General features: G+C 42.9%; 1 protein-coding gene across 1 annotated transcript in view; it reads left to right on the forward strand.

Annotated features, from left to right (window-relative positions):
• Positions 1 to 269: 269 nt before the first annotated feature.
• SGK3 (serum/glucocorticoid regulated kinase family member 3) overlaps positions 270 to 15,075 on the forward strand; it is a 55,454-nt gene continuing 40,648 nt past the window's right edge. Inside the window, exon 1 of the mRNA XM_071420436.1 lies at positions 270 to 672. The gene's annotated coding sequence lies outside the window, so the exon portion shown is untranslated. The remainder of the gene's footprint in view (positions 673 to 15,075) is intronic.

Here is a 15,075-nt window from a genome sequence, read left to right on the forward strand (position 1 = left end):
GCCGCCCAGGTGGATAAAATATCAGCATCTAAAATCATCGTTGCTTTCTGTGCCAGGGTGTGAGAGCTCTGCAGCGGACGGAGCGGCCCGGTGCTCGGCAGGCTCCGTGCATGTCCCCGTGGGGCACAGTCCCTGCCGGCGGCCTGGCAGCACCGTCGGCTCCCGGAGCCCGCTGGGTGCCGCCTGTGGGCAGGACGGCGTCGCCCTGGATTAGCTCCCGGTTTAGGGGGAGGATCGCGGTAATCCGCGCCTGGATCGCACATCCCGCGCTAGCCGGCAGCCGCAGGCTCTGCGGTCCCTCGGGCAGCGGCAGCCGCGGGGCCCCGGGCGGGAGCGGGGCCGGCTGCGCGTCCCCGCCTGACCCCGGCCGCCGCCGCCGCCCGGGGGGCGCTGCTCGGGGCGGGCCGGCGGCGGGGGCGGCACCGACAGCGACACCGACAGCGACAGCGGCCCCGCCTGCGCCGGCGGGGAGCGACGGTGGCCCGTGGCCGCCCCGGGGTGGGCGCAGCCCCGTGAGGGGAGCCCGTCATCCCGCGGCCGCGGCGGGAGGAGCGCGGCTGACGCGGCAGGGAGGAGGAAGCGGCAACTCCAGCGGGCGGACGAGCGGACGGACGGACGGACATCCCCGGCCCGCCCCAGCCGGCGGAGGGACGGAGGGTCGGAGGGAGGCAGGTACGCGGGATGCAGCCGTCCGGGGGTCCGTGACCCCTCCACGGCCGGGATAGAGGGAGCCCGTCCGGAGCCGCGGAGGTTCCGCGGCCGCGGGGACACGGGACTCATCCGGGGACACGGGACTCACCCGGGGCACGGGACTCGGGGACGTTTCGCTTCCCTTTTGTTGCCGCCCGCACCGCCCCACACGGCCGGCGGTCCCGAGCAGTGTTCGGCGCGGCCCTGGCCGGGTCCTGCGGAGGGGCCGGGGCTGGAAGCGCTCCCGCAGGAAAGCGCCGCTCCGCGTGGGCGTGCGGCTCCAGCCAGCGGCTGGGATCCGCTCACGGACAGGGGGCAAAGTGCTCGCAGGCGAGTAAACAAACAAACATGCAGAAACTTCTGCTCCCCCCGCCCCCGCCGCTGTAATTTTAGATATTGTATTTGCAAAGAAGTTTTAAAGTCATTTAGTATTTCACATTCTCCTCTCTTTTTTTTTTTTTTTTTTTTTTTTTTTTTAATTCCCACCCTTCTCCAGCAGTGTAACTGGCTCCTGCTAGTACTCTTGCCCTAATGTTTTTACTGCGTGTATATGTAGTTTTACACACTATGCTTTATTTTGCATGGCTGGCTCGGTGTGGGAGGGTTTACTTTCTGGGTTGCAACTACGGACACGACCAAACTCCATTTCAGTTCTGCTTCTTAGCTCCATAAGGACAGTAAAGCTATGCTGGAATCAGACATTTAAGACATGAAGAATGGCTGGGCATTTACATTTAGAGCAGGTGGAAGAGCCCTTTTCCAGATTCCTTTACCTCTGCCCCAGCAGGATGAGGAAACCCTGGTTAGCTTTGCTTTGTGCCTTGCAGAGGCAAAGCAGTGAATGCGGTTTGGGTCTGCAATCCCTCTGTCTTGTGGTCTCTGTGCCAGAGAGGCAAGGGCTGGAATTGTCTCTTTACTCGTTTAAACACTCTCAGCATGAGAGAAGGTTGGAGGCAGGGAGAGAATTAAAATAATGCTTCCTCCTCCTGTGCAGAAGTTGCAAAGTATTAGTGCTCCCTGCACAGATGTTTTATGGGAAGGTAAAATTCTGACTCAGACTTGAGGGATTTGAATTAAGGAGAGAAGTGGTCGAGCTTGAGGGAGTATCCAGTAATATTCACTTGCATGACTTTGTAACTTGCAGGATATCTGCCTCCGTGCTTCTGTGAGCATTGGTCAGAGCTCCTCGGCTTCCCCTTGCTGAAACTTACATGCTCCTGCAAAGCTTTTCTTTTTAAATCTGAATTCTGTCAGGCTCTTTCCCTTAATTTTTGAGATTGTATGAAGAGCAGAAGAGCTTTCAACTGTGCACTAGTTGGCAGCAAAAACCAGTTAGTGATCTCTGTATTTCTCTCCAGTAAGTGCTGCAGCCTCTTTATTATGTGCTCTAAGCATTGAAATAGCATTGACATTTATACTGGACACTCAAAATAGATGTTGACAGCCCTTGCATTTAATTTCTTTCATGCTAATCTAATAAATTCAGTATCTATTGTAATCTTCAAAGAGGATTAAACATTTCCTGAGGGAAAGTTATGCGGACTGGTGAATACATGGGCTGCATCCAGAGTGCTGCAAGATGTGTAATTCATTGGTTGTGTTGTTCTGAGGGGATCTTCATTCTGATAATCAACAACCCATAGGAGTTGTTGCTTTTTATGATCAGTGTGTGCATTCTCATTCTCCAGGGACAGGTATCTTTCTAAGAAGCCTGACAAATGATGTTCAAGTCTCATTGAACAGAAGTCTTCAAAAGACTTATGGGGATACAGTAGTTGGGTGGTTCCTAGTCCACTCTGCTTATAAAATAATGTATTGCAGGGAGCTAATAGTTCAAGTTTTAAGATGTGAGCACTTTAAAATCACTACTCTGTTCATTTTTTGACTTGTTTAAAGTCAATCCACAAGTAGGTGGATAATTTGACTGTAATGGCATGTGTTTAAAATAGTGATGGGTGGTTTTTAATATGCAGAGTTGCTTCAGCCTAGCTAGCTGGAGTAGCTGCAAGCCTCCAAAGCTGACTTGACCCAGCAACAAAATATTTCAGTAGGGTATGCTGAGGGCCAAAAATAAAGTATATTAAATAAAATGACCCAGGTATTAGCAAATAAAACTAGATGAAAAGCATCTCTTGTTTCTCTTGGGATCTAGGGTTTATGATGGAAATCATCTGTCAATCTGAAATGCCATGCATGCTAATTGCAGGTTCATGTTAATCATCACTGTATAAGAGGGTATGTCAAATCCTATTTTCCTTCCTATCCATACAGGATAAGCTGCTAATAAGCTGTGATCCTTCAGCCACATCCACACATCACTTCTCTCCTGGGTTGTCCTCCCTATATCCCAGATCATTCTCCAGATGGTTTCAGTTTTATAATTTGCATGCAAGTAACTAGGGCTTTTTTGTCCCATGGCTACAAGCCATTTCATACACAAATACCCTGCATTTCTGCATGGAAATAGAGCTCAGATTACACATATTTGCAGTTCCAAATTATGTTTTTGTTTTGGTTGTCTAAGTTGTCATTAAGAAGAATGTTATTTTGAAGGAATGTGCGCTTCCCAAAAGGAAAGTCATTGTTGGTTGGTTTTGTGACTTCATTTTTGGACATCTCTAAGTCATTGAAGAGTTACTCTGCTATGATTTTTTTTTTTTTTCTGTAGACCAAGGAACTAGAAACTACTGTAAATAATGTATGTACTTATATAGACTGAGCCATAGTAAAGCAATATGTTGTTTTTATTTGAAGTTAGCTCTTTGAGTGTTTGTATTGAAGGATTCGTTTTGTTTTAGTTTAAGTAGTATCCATATGCTAAAATGTCCTATAAAGAAAACACACTTTCCAAAGTAGAACTGAAGGGCTTCCACGTGCTGTGAGAACATTATAAAATATGTTAATCAGGTTCCTGCTTGCATTCCTAATTCTCAAACAGAATTTATTCCCCCAAAGTCTTCCAAACCACCTAACACTGTGTCTGCCTGACTCTTAAAGTGCCTTAAACATATTGGATCTCCCCTTTGAGCAGAAAGTTCTTAAGCATCTTATCTAGAGCTGCTGTAGTTGAGCATCAAAGCCCTGAGGAGATGAAGAAAGTAGGGCACTGGCAGGCAATTGTAAACACACGCGCTGATGGATCCGCCGTGTCTCGAAATGCAGCCGTGTGTTTCCTCTTGGGAGCACTGCCCTAAGAGGAGCCAGTGCTCAGCCTTCCCTGGGAGCTGCTGCTGCTGGGATTTGTCCGAGCAGCAGGCTGTGTTCTGGTAGGTGAAACCTGGGCTCCTGGTCCCTGTGCCTGAGGGGTTCAAACCCACATCTTCCGTTCTGAAGAAAAGTGAAGTTAAATCAAATTCTTCTTCCCAACCTCTGCAGCTGTTGGAGAGGCTGAAGGAGGCAAGCAGAAGGGGACACTTGGCTCCTTGTGTTCAGCCTAGGCCATCTGCTGGAAGATGCAGCAGGGTGCCCAAGGCTGGTACGAGGGAGCAGCAGAACCTTGACTGTGTCACAATGGAGCGTGTCCTGCTGGGAGGAGGGCTGGGATCTGGTGGTAGCTTGCTGATGATGATTATCAGAGGTGAGCATTTCCATGACATCCTCTGTGTTTGAAGAGAGGATCACCACTTGAGTAATTTCTCTAGGAGAGAAGTGGGCCCAGGAGAACAGGCTCAGAGGTCTGGAGTGGGTGGTGACAGCTGGTTGTAGTCCCAATTTAGAAGTTCCAACCTGCAAGCTGAAGTAGGGAAAGTGTCCAGTGTTTCCATCCAGAAAGCCCCATTTCCAGTGCAGGAATCCCCATCCGGGCCCAGCACTGTCACAAATGTCTCCCTGCCAGTTTTATATTATGCAGGTGTTCAGGTGGTGTTTTTCATGTTCTGTGTCACAGATTTGTGTGTTGGTGTCCTGACCTGTAACTCCATTCCCTTGCCCAGTTCTATGTTAGGATTCTTTCTCCCTGCTCTTTAGCAAAGGAAGAAGTAAGGTTGTATCTTCATGTGATCTTTTCACTCCAGTTTCTCAGACACCCTGTGAGCATCACCTGAGGAGGAGAGGGAACTTCCTTATTCCCTCATATTTGAAATGCTTTGCTTTGCAACTACAGTTTTTCTGTGGCTTAGGGCAGGAAAGCACCTGGGGGTTCGGGGAGTGTGGGTAAGCAAGATTGATGTCTAAATTTATTTCCCAGCTCCTTTATTCAAAGAGATGTCACATCTTACTTCTTGGCAGTCTTGTTTGAAACAGTGAGGGCAACTGGCAAGCTGCTAGTGCTGAGTGTCTTGCCAAATACTATTGCAAAATACTGCCAGTGCAGAAGTTGCATAGCTTTACAGACTGTTATGTTTCTCTGGGAGTAAACCAAAGGGGTACCAACTTCTGATCCTTTGCCTCTGAAGAGAAGCAGGACCAACATGTTTCCATTGCCTTATGAGGCACCATCATGCTACTTTGCTGCTGCTGTCTCTTCCAGCCCTTGGGATTAGTTTTCTTTCAATGGTACTTCTCCATCTCTTGCTCACTGTTGTGAAATAACCGAGGAAACAGAACTATTGAAAACATCTTCACTATATTGTTAGTTGCAAAGTATTTTGGAACAGACATTGGACCAAGGAAAGCTCTGCCTCCCATCCTGGACTCAATGTTGCAAATGCAGCAGGTGCATCAGAATAGATTTGCTGTGCTCCACGGAGTTATACCCCCTATGTGAGTGTTTTTTGAAGAGCCATGCAACTGAAGTAAATCCCAACTATTTATCTATAATATAGGATGCACGATCTGATATCTGAATATATGCAAACTGTGTGCCAATTATTGAGACCTTGTAACTTTGCTGTTAAAACAAGGCACGAGTTGGAAACACACATCTATTTTTCAGTAACTATCTTGATAGCTATTTTAGAGCTTTGCATAATTAATCTGTGCTCAAATTGGTATTTTAGTGAGAAAATGGGCATCTGTGAAGATTATTGTCCCATGGTATTGTACATAATATTGCATTTCAGTGATATTTCTGAATTCAGCTAGGAAGATAAGCTGGAGGGGTAAGTGCTGCTCATGGCTAAACATCTTAAATCATGCTTCTATTCTGGTTAGAAGGAACCTTGGAAGGTGGTGAGTTAACTCCTCACCCTGAGTGTTCAGACAGGGCTGCTCAGGGCTGTGTTTGCCTGGGTTTTGAAAGCCTCCAAAGACAGAGGCTCCACAGCCCCCCTGGACACCCTGTCCTAGTGGTCAGTTATCCTTGTGGGGATTTTCCTTCTCATGCAATGCACCAGCAAGTCTGGCTTCTTCTCCAAGACACTGGGAGGCTGCTGTTAGGTGCCCCTCAAGCCTCTTCTCAAGGTTCACAAAACAAGTCCAGTTGCCTCCAACTCACCTAGAGAATAAGCTGCAGCCCTTGACTGGCTGTGTTTTGGCCTCTTCCATACCCTGTGTAGTTCCTGCTTAGGTGAAGGAATGTTGGATGCATTAGGATGCAAGTGTACCTGGTCTGCATGACTCTGAACTACTGTGTGTTTATATTATAATAGTTTAGGTTTAGATTTTTGTTTGTTTGTTTGTAAATTCCTAGTGTTAGGTATTTATGAACTGGGATCACTATCAAACCCTAAAATATGTTTTATACTAAATTTAGTAAATAAGTAAGGACTGAGCATTCAGAAAATGAATGCTTTTAGTCAGCCATGGTAGAATTTCCAGTTTATGGTATGTGTTTTCCTTTAATGCTGGAAAGAGTATAGAAGAGGGACAGGAGGTAATTAAAGAAGAAAATAACTCCTGTACTCCCTTTGGATGGGACTTTGCATACTTTGCAAAAGCAAGATGCATAAAGTCTACAAGTTTGGAATGCTGCCAAAAATTACAAAACTGAGAAAACTTAGGGCAATTCAGAAATAAAAACTACCTGGCAAAAGTACCCAGACTATCAAATGCCTTGAAGACAAGTGCATCAAAGAACTAGGAGACTTCTGCTTCCTTCCTGCCATAGCAGTGGCGCAACTTGAATTTATTAAAGTGGGGGGGGTGGGGGAGAAAAAAAAAAGCTATGTTTTCATTAAAAGATAAGTAAAAAGAGAATGTAGCATTAAGGACTATATAGCAATGTTTTATGAGAGGTAAGAAGTGAAACAGAAGGGGGTTATTTGGGGTCATAGTGGATCCTGATAGCCTAGAATCCAATTATCCAATTAGCCTCCTGATTTTTTCTTTTTTTTCAAATACTAGACCCTCCTGTTTCATTTAAGCAATAAATGTAAAGCTGTTAATTTAATCTCCCAGTACTCATGGTAAATATCTTGTAAATAATTAACTTTCATCGATTGCTCTTTAAAAGGGGTCATGGATTTTTCAGACTAGTGAAAAAGCAGCATTTTAATATTTTAATTTCTAAATTTCATCTTCCCAAATCAGCCTTTGGTAAGAGAATATCTCTTGGTTTGGGAGTTTTTGGGACTAACAATTCTTTCCTGCAATCCTTCTGTTTTCAGAGCCCTGATAATAAACAGATAGAGTTTCTCTGTCAGGGAACCCCAAAACTGTCCTTTAGTTGTGTCCCTTGAAAATAATGTGACACTTTGAGCAGTGACAAAAACCAGACAATTACTGTGCTCTGGTGAGAGAATGTATGCTACAAAATTTTCAGCTGTCTTGGTGTAAAGTGTTTGTATCAAGAATGAACAGTGCTGTTTGCAATGAGGTTTTACATCTTGTGTGTGTGTCCACACACATTATATGTAACTCCAAAGGCATATGCCACATAGGTTGATTTAACTTCACTTTTCTTCAGAATTTTTTGGAGGTTGGCTGCCTCTTTGGTGCTCTTTTCATGTTAACTAATAGGTTATGTGGTGGATGAATAGGATTCTTTATAGAATTATCTAAAACCAGGCACTGATTTATTTGAAAACAAAGGGTTTCTTTAGAGCTAAGTTTAAGCTGGCATTGCCATGAATCCTAGAATTATTCTACATTTAAATGAGGGAACAGTGATGCACTTGTACTTGGGCTTTGAACAGCACAGAGCTGTTGACCAGAGACTTGGAGACTGCTGAGCAAATCTGTTTAGGTTCCTTTGCCCAAGTTTCCAAGCCTACTCTTCTCTCCTTACAGATGATGAGAAGCAAAGCTAAAAAGACACTATAAGTTGCATTGATCAATTTGTTTGGAGGAAGGCAAGTTGTTTGCTGGTGTGTGACCAAAAAATGTATAAAATCCTGCCCTGTAGCAATCTGAACACGTACTTTTTCTCTGTTTTGCTTTGGGGTGTGTGGGGTCTAGAGCACAGCAGTTAAACAATACCTCACTTGTTTATGAAAAACCTTGGGAAGAAGGGGTGAGAAAGAAGAAAATATTTACAGTAGCTTTCTACCCAATTAAAATCAGAAGGCAGACTAAAAAGGAAAGAGTTCATCTATGGTCCAAGCCAATTAAAAGTAAATTTTGCTGCTTGGATGTTAATTTACACATCCAAGGCAATATAAATTTAAACTAGAAACTTGACTTAACCTCGCCAGTTCAGATGAACTTCAGATTTATTACTCATTTAGTTTTGGTCATAGCATCTGGGTGTTTAAGCACATTTTATGTGAATTGACATTAGAAATTCATGAACTGCCTTAAAATGTTAAATCTGTGGAGTACTTCACCAGAATGTGTAAATAATGCCTGTCTGCAACACAAGCTGGCTCAGATCCTCAGTTAAGATATTCTTATGTTTTATGCCCTCAGCCATTTATCCCCTTGTTTAATTATCTGGGAATAAAACCAGATTTCTGTAGCTTCTCTCATGTATTAAAAGGTATCTTGAATTTCTCTGCAAATGCTTTAATTGTATTTGTTGATATTAGTTGAGATTGTTAGTGGTGTTTTACACATAAAATGTGGGTTTATTTATAAAGAATGGAAATAGAGGTAGAAGGAGGAATCTCATAACCTTTACAGGGTTTTACTCAAAAATTAAACTGCAGACTTGTCAATGCATGCACAAATCAGTTTACTGTTTTACATAGGAGCGTCACTTGAAATGACCTGAAAGCAATTTCATCATCAACCACCCAATCAAATCCTGGATAATTATTCAGGGAACCATGTTGGATTTGTGATGTGCCCAGAGTTAGAAAAAAGACAGTCCTTGAGAAGGAATCTGAAGGGGCGGAATATTTCAGAAGCTACAGAGCATGAGGAACAGAGGACAGCCTTGAAGCTCAGAATCTAAACAGAGACAGGGGACACACACAGACATGTGCACAATTTGACAGTTCTTTAGGAAAAGAAAGTTTATGAAATGAAAATATGTTGATATTAGGAAGTGACAAGGAGAAGCTAGAACATTCTTTGTCTTGGTTACTGCTCTATGACTCTGCAGCTGGAAAAGATTGACGACTTGGGTGCTTGGCCCTTTGTTTTGGTTTTGCTGTTTTAATTTATGAGTCAGAAAGCCCCTAGATATAGGTCCTCATTTAAAGAAAAGAAAGAAAAATAAGACAGATTATTAGCAATGTTATTTCAAAGCAAATGCAGTTGCTAAGTTAAAATATTGTGATAGTTGTGGCAGTGTATTTACAGATCTACCCAAGTTGTCCATATGTCACATCAGATGTCAGTAAATCGTCAATATGTTGTCTCAAATCAGTCAGTGCCTGGTGTCTAGAGAGTGAACACTGTCACTCCAGTCATGCTTGTTGCTGCAAAGCATTTAGATCAATTTAACAGTGGAGGAGAGCACTGTTGTTCTGCTCTGCTGTGGCTGGTGTGTCCTGCTTTGGTCTCTGCCACATAGGTGTCATTGGTCCCTGGATTCCTCTGGCTTGGCTTCAGATGAGTCTCTCTCACATTATTAGTTCTGTTCAGGAGCGAGCTTTTGGAGTACATCCCTGGTGCTTCACTCTGCTGGGGGATCCTGGGGAGCATGAGCTGGATTCCTTTCAGGTGAAATAAGATTGGAAGATGTTCTTCCAGCCTGCTCTTAGCACTGAACCAGGCACAGGACCAGGCTAAAACTGGGTTGAAGCAAAACACACAGCCTGCCATGCCAACATGGGTCATGTGGTGCTGCATCTTCAGCATCTCTGGATATGCTTTTCTTCCACTGCATTATTTGCTAAGGTAGACATTGAAACAAAATCTGCAGCAAGAGTAGATGCAAGCACCTGGAGGCCATCTTTTCTCTTGACTTCAGCTGCATCCTTGTAAGTCATTGCTCATAAAAGTATAACACACCTCTGAAATGACTCTCCCTGCAAATGGCAGTCTTGTTTTTAATCTTCGTTTTTCCCAGCTTCCCTTCCTGTCACCTGACTTCCCTCAGTGCTTCTCTCTGTGTTTCTAAACAACTTTTTCCTCCCCTCACTTCTGGTTTGCCACCATGGCATTCCTCAACCATTGCTCCCAGCCATAAGGTCTCAGTCTCAAGTGGTCCCTGCCCCAAAGATGCAATCTGTGTTTTATGAAGAAGTGTTTGCTTCAGCTCTTTTTAAAGCTCTTTCCTGGTGAAATATCTTCCATTGCTTCACTACCTTTCCAATAGTTTTTTCATGTTCTTGTCTCTCCTCATCCAGTGCTTATTAACCTGAACCTTTTCTGTGCTCTTTCTAAGCTCATTAGGACTTGTCCTGAAGAGACAATTCCCTTCTCTTTGAAGCAGTCTTCCAAGGTAACAGCCACCCCTCAAGTGGGTTCCCCCCACCCCATCCCACCCCACACTAGCTTGTTCATTCCACTTCCCCATAAGCCACATTTTCCAGACCAGTTTTCATTCTTATTTCTGTTCCCCAGACCCACACAGGTAGGACAACCATGCCCTCGGTATTCAGACAAAAACAGAGTGAAGTAGAATGACTTTTCTGAGTTCAGCAGATTATGCTCAGGCTTTCTACTCTTTTTTTATATCTCACAGCAATATTTGTCTTAGAACAGCATGACATTTGTCTTTATGACCTGCTGTAGTCTGAGGCCTTGTTTCCCATCCTGTATTTCCATATTAGATGTTTCCTGCCTGTGGGCAATATTTTGCATATAACCTGCTACATTTCACTCCATTCTTCAAGATCACTACCCTGTCCTGATGATGATATATTTAACCTCTGTTTCTCACATCTAGAATTAATATTTATTCTTCCTGCTTCTGTAACCTGGTTGTTAAAATATTTCAAGGCAGTTTCAAAGCTTTTCTAAAGGGAAGGTGTGACATCTGTGATTTCTCTTCTACCTCTCTGGAAGGCTGTCAGAGGAAGTTAGCAATCTGATTTAACAAATCTCTTTTGTCTATTACTTAGGATTATCTTCCAGGTGCTGCTAATTGATCTGTTTTGGATTGTTTTCCCCAGGAATTTGAAGCTAAACTGACTCACTGGGTCTTTAATATTCTTACCTGGTATTTGTTGCTTTGGTTTGTTTACTTGGGGTTTTTTCCATTGTGCAGATGTGCACACACTTCCATTCACATTCTCTGTCTCTCTCCTGTTCTTCCTGAAACCTTACCTGTCATTACTGTTATTTATGCCAATCACTGCTTGCATTTGACCCCCTTGGTGTAGACTGATGTCCTAGACATGATGGTCTTCTGGGTGTCATCTCTCATCAGCTTTTCTCTCTGTAGGGCCAGAAGGTTTTTCTTGCTCTTAGGCTATAAACATATTGATAATAAGGATCTCTTTTTGTTGCTAGTATTTTTTTTTGCATTATAATTCTACCTTAACCATGTTGATTCTCATAACTATGTACTTTTGCAGATTTTATATTTATTGCTAGCAATTTGACAATGTTTTTACATTCTGTACCTGTCTCGACAAATAAATCTTGTGCTGCTTTTGTTTATTTTTACAGGGTACAAGCACAGATTATCATGTTGTATTGTTTTGTAGAGGAATTGCTGCTTCTTTCTTGTCTCCCCCCTTGGTGTCTCTTGTGTTCACATTCTCTTAGCTTCATTATTGGGCTCTACCACCTCCCATTTAATGACATTTAGTCAACTTTTCTTCTGAACTGGTTGCTTTCCATTTGTCTAGAAACAAATCTAAAGGATCCACTGCCTTTTTTAAATGTAAAAAAAAATCTAATTTTGAATAAAAGAACTTTAAGTCTAAACTAAACTAAAGTGCTGTCAATTCACAGGCCTTTGCTCCTTATGCCATGTGACTGCTGAGATACCACATGGTAGTAGATTCCCTGTTCAGGCTCTTTGGTTTTACTTCCAAGTTGCTAGCTGTTTGATGTGTAGATTTGAGATATCAAACAAATAACCCTGGTGCTGTAGGTGGTTTTTAATGGCTTTGTTGTTGTTTAAACTGATTAGCCCTGTCAGTGCAAATGGCTTGTTTTTGCAAGGCTTCAGATTCTGCTGGCTGTCATTGTACTTGTTGTCTGTCATTGTGCTGTGACAATGGATCTACCATAGTGGGAAACCTCAATTTAAAGCCTAAGGAGAGTGTATCCTTTCAGATTTACAGAATGACAGAATGGTTTGGATTGGAAGGGACCTCAAAGATCATCTAGTCTCCATTTCTGGTCTGTAATGTCAGCCCATTCATGGGATGGTCCAGATTTTGTTTCACAAGTTGTTGACACTGTACAGAGGTCAGATGGTGGATCCAGACTCTTCCAACCATGGATTTCTCTCCATGGCTCATTACAGCAGTGACAGTAGAACATTTTAACTGAACCATTCCATCAGGATGAGCGGCTGCTTGCTGTGGGTGACCTCAGCAATGAACCGAAATACCTCCCCTTGCTGTTTTGAATAGGGAATGCTGTGCTGCATTCAACTCCCAGGAGACAAATGAACCTTTGGGTGTTCACCCTTGGTGACAGCAGTGATGCTAAAGGATTACCATTGACTTGTTTCACATCCAGGGTGAGTGGCAAAGGCACCCACCCTGCTGTGGGAAGCCCGTCAGTTTGGAACTTCCTCTGAATTAAGCTGTGACATGTGCTGCCACCCTTGGAAAAGAATAGGATCTGGTTAAAATGTAAGACAAATTATGTGTTCAGAAGATACTAACAATTATTCTATGGAATAATCTTTTGTTAGTATCTGATTTACTTACTTTTTTAGTAAATTTGTCCCCGCTGTCCTCCCCCACCATATAAATTTGGGGTTTTTTGGTGGGTGGTTTCTTTCTTTTCAAAGAAAATCTCAAAATAATAACTATTATTTTAGTTATAAAGTAAAGGAGTGTGAGTTCTGCATGTTTTCCTCTCTCCTTCCAGACACTACAGGAGGTCATGGTCTCCCCTCTCAACTTTCCTGGACACACAGTAAAACAAAACTGAATATAATCCCATGTAAATTAAATAAGTAATCCCAACATCTTGTTTTCATACTTCCACAATTCTAATGGCCATACAAGTATAGTTTGGCTCTATCTGTCCACCATGGTAGGCATATTAATGCTTTCAAATTTTCTTTTATGTGAAATGTCCAAAATGTATTTTTCTTTAGTGTTTGATGTTTTATTTGTTCACTTTTTGTGTCACTCAACCACTGGTCCTTTTGTTAGTTGATAGAAGTTCTACTGCCTCTTGTTTATCCAGTAAATTGCTGTGACTTGTGTGACTTGGGACATCCTTCCAATAAAACAGATTTGAAAACGTGGTACAAGTTTAACTATGCAGGTTCATGTTATGGTTCAACCCCAGGAGGCAACAGCCCCTCGCTCACTCCACCGTCCTGGTGGGATGCAGGGGAGAATTGGAAAAAGGTACAGCCCACAGGTTGAGGTGAGAAAAGTTTAAGAATTTAAATAAATAAATAAATAAATAAATAAATAAATAAATAATAATAATAATAATAATAATAAATAATGGAGAAAATGGCAATAGCGGAATAAAACCCAAGAGAAAGAAGTGACGGACAATACAATTGCTCACCACACCCTGATGCCCAGCCCATCCCTGATCAGGGATTGGTGGCTCCTGGCCAACTCCCCTGGTTTGTATGCTGAGTGTGATGTTCTAAGGTATGGAATATCCCTTTGGCCAGTTCAGGTCAGCTGTCCCAGCTGTGATCCCTCCCAGATTCTTGTGCACCTGCTCAGTGGCAGAGGATGGGAACCTGAAAAGCCCTTGACTTAGGGTAAACACTGCTTAGCAACAACTAAAACATCAATGTGTTATCAACACTGTTCTCATACTGCATCCAAAACACAGCACTGTACCAACTAATAGAAAGAAAATGAACTCTCTCCCAGCTGAAACCAGGACAGTTCATAATGTATGCAATAAAGTGTATATGAAAAACTTTGTTTAGCATTATGTGTATAGGAAAGCTGGAAATAGGAGTCAGCAGTAGAAACAGCCAACCTCCTTACTGTGACTTTAAAAAAATCCTGATTACTTCTGCATTTCTCTTCTCAAAATTAGTCATCATTCCTGTAAGAGTGAGAAATAAACAATGGTTGTATTTTCTGACTTTGGACTCTCTTCTACATCAATCAGGGGAGGTAGATGGGTGAAGGATGAAGATGTCCACAATTATCCTGACTTTATTTTAACAGAGGTGTGTGGTGAGGACCCCTTGGCTGGATGTTCCCGGCTCCCCAGGGGAGGTGACCGCAGGTTCCGAGGTTCCCTGAGGTTCTGGTGTGGCAACAGCTGCTTTCGGGAAGGCATGAGTTGGTGACAAACAAATCAAAAAAAAGAGCAGCGTAGGCCTGGGAGAACCACAATTACATAAAGGTGAACAATGAAACATTATTTCTCAAGTGGGTATTTTGAAGGGCTGTTACCGCAACACTTTTTAAATAAATGCAAGGTACATTTGAATCGGAAGCAATTTGGTGTAGCAAACTGCTACTGACTCATCCCAGACCTGAGGGAAAACAGAGCTGCTGTGACATGGAGAGATTTTTGAGTGCTTGTATGGGATGTGCTTCAGACCATCTAAGAGAGAGAGATATTAGTACCCTCCTCCAACACTGCTTCTGTTAGCATCCACTAGCATGGTGCATATTCCAGTTAGGAGATCCTCACTGGCACTGCAATTGCATCCAAACAGAGATTGATTGTTGGTAGCTTCTTGAATGCTATACAGATTCCATACATAGCCCATATTTTAATACCAATGCAAAACCAATGTATTTATCAAGAGCTACAGTGCAGGAGATGTATGTCTTGAGTTCTCATGACTTTACAAAATCTTTTATCTTCTTTCTAGAAAAAAAAAATTTTCTTCAATTCAAAGATTTATAAAAACATTTTATGAACCAGGTTGACACAAAGATTGCCATGTAATTAGAAAACTCTGACATTCTGCTCTTTTGTGTTCTTGTGCAAACTTAGAATTGTGCTGTCATCTACAAAAGCTACTTTAATTTGTACAGCATTGTTGGAGAAAACTGTAGTTGGAATAAGACTTGCTCTTGATACATCCAAGAGTGGCTTGGATTGTGT

Source organism: Agelaius tricolor, unplaced genomic scaffold (assembly GCF_023055355.1).
Source record: "Agelaius tricolor isolate 1412-34295 unplaced genomic scaffold, bAgeTri1.0.p SCAF_2, whole genome shotgun sequence".
In the NCBI taxonomy this organism is placed as follows: Eukaryota; Metazoa; Chordata; class Aves; order Passeriformes; family Icteridae; genus Agelaius; species Agelaius tricolor.